The 8051-nt window shown below is 48.9% G+C and overlaps 1 non-coding gene across 1 annotated transcript; it reads right to left on the bottom strand.

Moving 5' to 3' along the window:
* Positions 1-6024: 6024 nt before the first annotated feature.
* Positions 6025-6122, bottom strand: LOC132245277 (Z30 small nucleolar RNA). Its single transcript, XR_009457101.1, has one exon. It is a non-coding gene; the product is annotated as a Z30 small nucleolar RNA (small nucleolar RNA).
* Between the last annotated feature and the right edge of the window lie 1929 nt (positions 6123-8051).

The following is an 8051-nucleotide window of genomic DNA, read 5'->3' as shown; positions in this document are numbered from 1 at the left end:
ACACCAGCTGCCTGCAGCCGCTGGGCTGCACTGTGCCCCGAACCCCCCAGGGCTCCACTTGTCCCCACTCACGCCAGCTCTTGGGCTGCGCCATGCCACGGTGCAGGCAGGTGGTGTTGTCGGCTGCTCTGGGGCTGCTGCAGCAGGTGTTGTGGTGAGTGGGGAAAAGTGGAGCCCCTGGGGGGTTGGGGCATGGTGCAGCCCAGCAACTGCAGGTAGCTGGTGTTGGCTGCTCCTGGGGCGGCTGCAACACAGCCCACAGCGTGGAACAGCAACACAGCCCCATATATCATTTGTGGACCTCATCTTCCAAATCATAGACCGGTGATTCTCAAACAGGGTACCGTGGCACCCTGGGGTGCCATTAGATTCTTTTTAGGATACTGCATGGCACGCTGCACTATTAGGTGTAAAAACACCTGTAAAATTCACAAGATTTCAAATAGGAACCCATAAAATCAAAACCATTCTGACCTGTTGTGGTCTTTCGAGTTCTTCTATTGCAAAAAATTGCTCTGCTACTTTTCCCATCAAGAAACAAGTGACGGTAAGAGCTGGCGGGTGCCCCAAATTTAACAAGGGGTGCCCTGAATCTAAAAAGGTTGAGTACCACTGCCCTAGACACACCCTGCATCTTAGTGCGTCTCTTCCTCTCAAAGATTGTTTCTTTTCTTCCACCCTTAAGGTTAGACTAATGCTGCTGCTCTTGGTTCAGCCGTAAAGTTAACAGAAGCAGCAGCTGAGAAGCAGTAAGCAAGTCTTGGTTAGTTTCAGTCTGCTCTCGAGGGAGCACTCTGGGCACGACTGTGATGTCCAAATGCCTCAGTGTGGGAAAGGCAAATGTTAGTCTCTATCTCCCTGTGCCCCTTAAAGATTGTGCTTGTACTGTACCTTTTGCGTTACCTGTCCTTAACTCAACAGTTAGGACAGGATGATAGTGATCAGGGCAATTTACTTTCACTCCAGGTCTGTTTCGGCTGAGCTAAACACAGCGCCAAGTGCAAGTCTACTGCAGGACAGAGTATTTTGATTCATGAAGCCTGGAAACACCTAGAAAAAACATGGAAATATAGCATTGCCCAGATCAAATCAAATGTAAACCCCTCAAGCTTACCAATCTTGGCAACAATCCCTTCAAGCAAAACTGTAAGTGTTCCAAGAGAGGAAGTTGCCACAGTCTTTTTAATTATCAAACAAGCCCAGCCTACTTTCCACTGCAATCTTCTTGCTGACACATTGCTTAGGATTTTAACCCAGTTGAAAGAAGATTCAGATGTTTTGCTATATACAAGGCCACAAGGCCTAACACCATCCAAAAGAGATGTAATGTAAATTTCTTCCCATGCTTCAGTTTCATTATATTACACGCAGGATTTGGCAGTGTGGGCCAGAAATGCTGGCTGATGTAGTCTGGCAATGAACAGCAGCCAACCCCTGGTACTTCAGAGAAAGGCCAGACACCCAAGACGCACCCACTTGACTGTGCAATGCCAGAGGAAAATTCCTTGCTAAACATCCAAGGAGACCTTTATGCCTTGAAGATGAACACGTCAGTCCCTTATTATTTTTGCTCACGTACCTACAAGTGTCATTAGCAGTCATTAAATTAGCTTGCCCTTATTTAAATGTAATCACAGCGTGTGCCTTCACAACACTGTTAGCAGATCCAAACAATATCTGACTGTTATTTTAGTTAGCAGCACAGCTTCCACCATCCAAGTGCAACCTGGTCTAAGGCTGCCCGTCCCTGGGGTGAACAGACATTTTGCTGCCTTCTGGGCTGGAGCTTGCCCCACACATGCTGTCAAAGGCAATTTCCCTAGATATTTCATATCATTTGGTTTCCCAACCAAATAAGAGTACGGGGAAGCTCAGGTGAGGCCCAGCCAGCCTGGAGACAGGAGCTGGGACTCACAAGAGGCAGCTCTTCCCAAGCGCTGCAAGGGAAATCCAGCTTTCTTCTGCAAGAGGCAAAACTTCGTGAAGAGGTGAATGTTTTTAAGGCTAGGAAGAGAGGTGCTCTCCTCGGCAAGGGCTGACACGTGGGGGGCAGGCCCAGCCCCGCCCTGCATCAGCGGGAGGCCGCAAACCGGGCCCGGAGCCTCCTGGTTTCTCATCCAGCAGCTCTGTTACATCCTTGGTAAGGCTCAACACCATTCACCGCTGCTAAGGCTGGCTGGTGTATGCCTGGTAAGATTGACAGTGGATGATATCCAGGCCTTGGAGAAGAAACTGGTTGCAGCTACTGCAAGCCACGGGTAAGTTATAGACTAATCTTACACAGTGGTACCCAGCCTTTTTGCCCTGCAGGCCAGACAGACAGTGCTCCAGTGAATGGGCCCAATCCAGTGTGAGGGACAGGCAAGGCAGGGCTTGGTCCAGCTGTGTGTGGCGGGGAGAAGGGGGTTAGGGAATAGCCCAGCCTTGATCTGAGCCCATAGGTGTGGCTCAGCCCCAGTCTGGCCCTGGGGGGGGGAGCATGGCCAACCCCAATTTGGTCCACAGGGCTTGGGAATTTGGCAGCAGGGGAGGGGTGACAGTATTATTTGCCACTGCTCCCTCACCACCAAATTTGCCAACCCATAGGGAGCCCCCATGGGCCAGATGCCATGGCTCCATGGCCACATTTGACCTGTGTGCTGGAGGTTGAACACCCCTGATCTAACACATTCAACATAGAGCTTTTGCAATGCTTTGTGGCAATGTTCCAGGTTCTCTCTCTTCACAGATGGTTCTGTGAAATGAAACCATCAGTGTTAGAGGTGAAGAGCAGGAAAAGAGGGAAGGTCATAATGCACTTTAAATATAAATGAACTAGTGAGTCTTGTAGACTTCTTGTTGAAGTTAATTGCAGAGCTGCGTGGCTGGAAACGTGTAAGGATAGTTGGTCTCTGACCTGTTCAGCACTCGATGTCATTTCTGAGGCTGGTACCAAGGGAGATTGATGGCATCAATTATCTGTTCAGATGAGCAACTTGCCTTATTCAGACAGCAATGAATTTTGGGTACTGCTAACCTGAGCCTTCTGAAACACAGATCCCTGGGTGAAAGGTTCTGTTGTCTCTTGTCCTAAGCTCTTCTACCTCAGAAATGCAGTAAACCTAGATCTAAAATTTTCAAAGTGTTAAGAATTGCTATATTTCTCAGGCAGGCCAAGTTATACCTTCCTAGACTTATTTGCCTTAAGAATCTGGCTGATCCTAAATAGCTCTGTAAACATGTCATACTTGTGTAACAGGGAATTTTTAAAAAGTTAAACACAATTGCAGGGGGTTGGAAGGGACCTCAAGGGCCATCCAGTCCAACCCTTGTCCAGTTGCAGGATTCACTCTTGCTGAACCATCCCAGTTGCCTTTTCTTGTAAGCTTCCAGTGAAGGAGATTGTACAGCTTCCCTAGGCAACTTGTTCGCTCTCTCTGCTTTTATAAGTATGGAATGCAGAATTACAGAATGCAGTTCAACAGGGAGAAATGCCAAGTGCTGCACCTAGGGAGGAAAAATGGCCAGCACACCTACAGCCTAGGGAATGACCTGCTGGGTGGCATGGAAGGACATAAGCAAAACATCTACATATTTAAACAACACTGATACATTTGCCTACAAGTAACACAGTAAAAAAAAAAAAAAAGTAAGTTAACTTTTCAATGTGAAAACTGTGGACCCTCCATCTTCTGCACAAGAGGACCTATATCAACTGACTCCTCAGTTAAGGCCAGTCGAAGTGAGCGAGTGAGGGCCTCATCTGTAAGTGAACATAGATACTGAGATTTTATAGACTTCATTGTAGAAAAGGCACTTTCGAATAGGTACGTACTGCCGAACTTTGATACAATCTTTAAACCAAGGTCCCTTAAATGTGGAAAGCGATTCTCTGGTATAAGTTTAAAAAAGTCCTGGCCTATTTCTCGTCTACCAGCTAAGAATGGGTCAGCTTGTAGATCGCACAGCTCAAGCTGTATGTTGGAAGACTGATTTTCAAGCACAGATCCAAGTGGGTTGTTGAAAAGCATCGGTGTGTTTTTCAGTAACTCCAATTCAGTAAAGCGATTGTCAAATTCTTTCACCATAGCATCTACATTGGATGAGAATTCCAAAAAGTTTACACCTTCAAAATTTTCCATTTCTTTCTCCAGTTCCTTGCAAGATGGGAAATGTATAAGATCACCCTTTTCAAGAACAACCTTGAACAGTTTTAGCTTTCTACGAAACCCATTCACACATCCAAAGAGGTCTGATATTGTATTATTCTTACTCTGCAACTTTAAATTTAATTCATTTAAGTGAGTGGTAGTATCTGTCAAGAAGGCTAATTCGGCCAGGAACTGGGGAGACAAAAATCTTTCTTCAAGCTCTGTGGTGTCAGTTTTCACTTGTTCTTTTAGGAACACTGGAATTTCTTTTCTGAGAGCACAGAACTTTATGAGAACCTTACCAGCACTTAGCCAACGAATTTCGGAATCCAGAGGTAAATCTCCATACACCGACTGCATTTCTTCCAAAAATGAGTGGAATTTACTGTTTAACAAAGATTTATTTCCACCACAAATAAGACTGGTAACCTTCACAGCACCTTTCATAGCTTCAGCTTGTTTCACCCATTTCCCACACAAAGATTCTTGGTGAATCACACAGTGAATCATGGGGCATGTAACACCAGACTTCTTCAGAAGATCTGATAATCCAAATTCAGAACCGATAACAGCCCTACCACCATCTGTGGCAATACAGGTACATTTCTCAAAACCGCCATATTCACTCACACTCTTCTGAAGAGCTTCAAATATATCTGTTCCCTTTGTAGTGTCATGTAATGAGACACGAGACAGCAACTCCTCCTTGACTGAGAAATCTTCCTCCACAGTTCTGATAAATATGAAAAGCTGACTTGTATCAGTTTGGTCAGTGATCCCTGCTAACGATAAGGAAAAATAGCGACACTTTTTGACATTGTATAATAACTTTTCACATACCTGATTGCTCATATCTTCAATTCTTTGGGCTACTGTCTGATGAGAGAGTGAAACTGTTTCAAAGTTTTTCACCATGTTCTCATCCCCAAATGCCCTGGCCATTTCAGTTGCACATGTTTTCACTAGATCCCCATCACTGTATGGTTTCTTTGCTTTGGCTAACTGCAAAGTTACTGCATAAGAAGACGCAGCACTTGATAGCTGTTCAGTATAATCCACTTCCCAATGTTCTGGAAATCTATTATTTTCTTCCTTAATCTTCCTCTTCTTTGACACATGCTTTGCCATCTTTACTCACGCTCACAAAGCAAAACAAAAGAGAACACCCCCCCATACAGTTTTTTTGAGCACCTCACTACTGTGCAAAGTGAACAGCGTGTCAGCAGAAAGAGTACAGAGCATACACAAATCCACACTATGTTTCCTAGTAATGCTTCCTCTTATACTTCACGGCATGTGTTCATTTATTGCACTGGTGAGAACTATCAATCGCTGTTCCTCAGAAACACACCAATAATACCCATGTAAAGGTAATAAAACTCCTGTGTTTTTTCCTATGTTATATATTTTTCAGCCTTCAATTATTCCGTGAGCTTCCATAAAGTACAAAGAGAGATAAGTGGATGTGAAGCTGTCAGCCAAGCCTGAAAAAAAAAAAAAGAACCAGATAAGAATGTAGTTTAGAGACCTCCAAGGACTATCAAACAATTGCTCTATTTCCACTACAACTGGGTTTCTTACAAATAGATTAAATGGAACGGCAGAATAGTTGAAGTTTAATACATCACCCTCTATGACAAAAAGAGCAACTAGGAACCTCTCGTAGCCTCAGAAATAATGGATTGTTAAGTGAAGACAGTGGCCCCAACATTATTGACAGTACCAATATAGCTTTTGAATAAATGTTTATACAAGAACTTCAAACAGAATTCTTCCTATTTTTTCCACGAATGGTTTCCACCATATTGCTCGATGTCTGTTTAGATACATTGGTCAGAGAGATTAAAGGGATGCATAAAAATCATTTAGAAGCAGATGAGACTATAGCCTCAACTAGCTGAGAGAGAAGATTATGTGATCATACCCTGGTCAGAATCAAGACACAACATCTTGGTAATACCAGGTCAAACTATACTTCACTCATCATTGCTTTAGGCACATCTTATTTGCGTCCAATAGATAAACTACTTTTACAGGCAAAAAAATACCATCATCTGAAAGGACTCTTAACTCTAGGGCTGGAATAATCCTATGCCTGTCCCCTGAGAAGCCACTTTCCAGGATTTTTTCCCTTCCAGTCCCTAACAACTATGAAACTATAATTCATTTGGGGACCTATATACTTTCCCCACAGTAATAATTTTGTTTACAAGAGTGCCCAAAACATTTCTTTTAACAACCTGTTAATGCTTTCCCTGGACAAGCAAGGCAGGAATGACCAGATTTACAAACATTAAAGAAAGAAATACTGGCAAAGTCTGCCTGTGCCTTGGTGCATCTTTCTACACCTACACCGCAGACCCGTGACCCGTGCGGCACATCCTTATTAAAGGGGGCTCTTTCCCCTGCAGTGGCAGTTGCCAACGGGTTGTGCAGCAACTTGACGGCACCTCGAGATCCTGTGCACGGCACTGCGGTGCCACGCAACGTGAGCACTGCTAGGTGCGCAAACGTGACTCTCAAGACAAACCGGGAGATGTCAAAAACGAATCCACCGCCTTAAAAAGATTCTGACCTGGTCCCGCTTTTCTCAGGTCTTTGCAACAGAAGAACAACTCCATTGCTTGTCTGTAGTCAAAACACAAGTGAGTACTACTAAGAGCTGGCAGTTTCCAAAGGGGGGTGGCTCGAGTCCCTGGTGGCTACGGACCACCCGCTGTAGCGAGCTCACAAGACGCGGTGTCCCGGCTCCACACGGCACCGCCCCGCCCGCTGCAAGGACGTTTCCGCTCGTGGTTTTACTGCTTCCCCGCGTGTCCGGCGGCCGCGGCGGGGAGCGTGCTCGGGGCGCCGCAGGCCCCGCCTAAAACTCAGGGCGCCGCGGAAGGGCGTTTGCGGCCGTGCCCGCATCTGGACGGAGCATGGCTCGGGCTCGGGTTCCTTGCGGCCAGGGCCTCCCGCCCTGCCAGCGCCTCCCGCCACGCCACAGGCCCAAACGTAACGCGGCAACCCGCAAGGGCTGCTCGGCTCGGCCCAACTGGGGCCGACACAAAGAGCGCGCTGCCCCCGGCCCGGCCTGGCCCGGCACCGCCTCAGGCAGCAGCCACCCTGATCTGACACCACCACCTTCCCACGCTCAGCCGCCGGTTGCCCCACCCCCTCCCCACAGCAGCCAATCGCGGCGCCCCGCACGGATCACCTGACCGCGCCAGAACGCCAGGCTGAGCTGAGCGCGTGGCCCGAGGCAGGGGTGCGCACATGCACTGCCCTCTCCGTGACCCGGTGGGAGGACCTGGAGACCGCGGCAGGGGGGGCGGCGGCACGGGCGGTTCGAGGGCTGTGGAGCCGCGGGTGAGGTGGGCCGGACCAGGCCGGGGCGGGGCGTCCCCTCCCCCCCAGCAGCGCCTCGCGGGAAGCGGCCTGTCCCGCGTGGCGGTCCCGCCCGACGCCTGACCCCGCGGGTGCCCGCAACACGGCTCGGGCGAGGCGCCGCTGGGGCCTGTTGGCGCGGGGATGCCGGGGCGAGCTCCAGCCCTGGGGCAGTGGCTGCGGAGCCCCCATGCTCCGGGCTCCTGCCTTGGGGCGCTCCGCCGTGGCATCCGCCCGCGCGTCTCGAGCTTCCCTGGAAGGCGCCGGACTGGACAGCCCCCGGGGAGCGGAGTCGTGTCGTGCAGCCCCGGCCTCGCCTGCTCTTCGCTCTGTTACCCTGGGAAGGAAACTCCAAAAGATCACTGGAGAAAACCGAGCCGTGCCGAGAGCACGGTCCTCCCCGCAGCGCAGCGCAGTGCAGCGCAGCGCAGCACATGCGAGGACAGCCGGGGTGGGCGGCTGCCAGCCCCTCGTTTTTCAGGCGATGGGAAGAGCCCAAGGCCCCCCATTCTTGCATGGCTTTGAGCCATGTTAAATAGGACCTGTCTGCAC

This window comes from Alligator mississippiensis, chromosome 14, assembly GCF_030867095.1.
Source record: "Alligator mississippiensis isolate rAllMis1 chromosome 14, rAllMis1, whole genome shotgun sequence".
Taxonomy (NCBI): Eukaryota; Metazoa; Chordata; order Crocodylia; family Alligatoridae; genus Alligator; species Alligator mississippiensis.
Note: the sequence above shows the minus strand (reverse complement) of the source record. Positions and strands in the feature narration are given on the sequence as shown.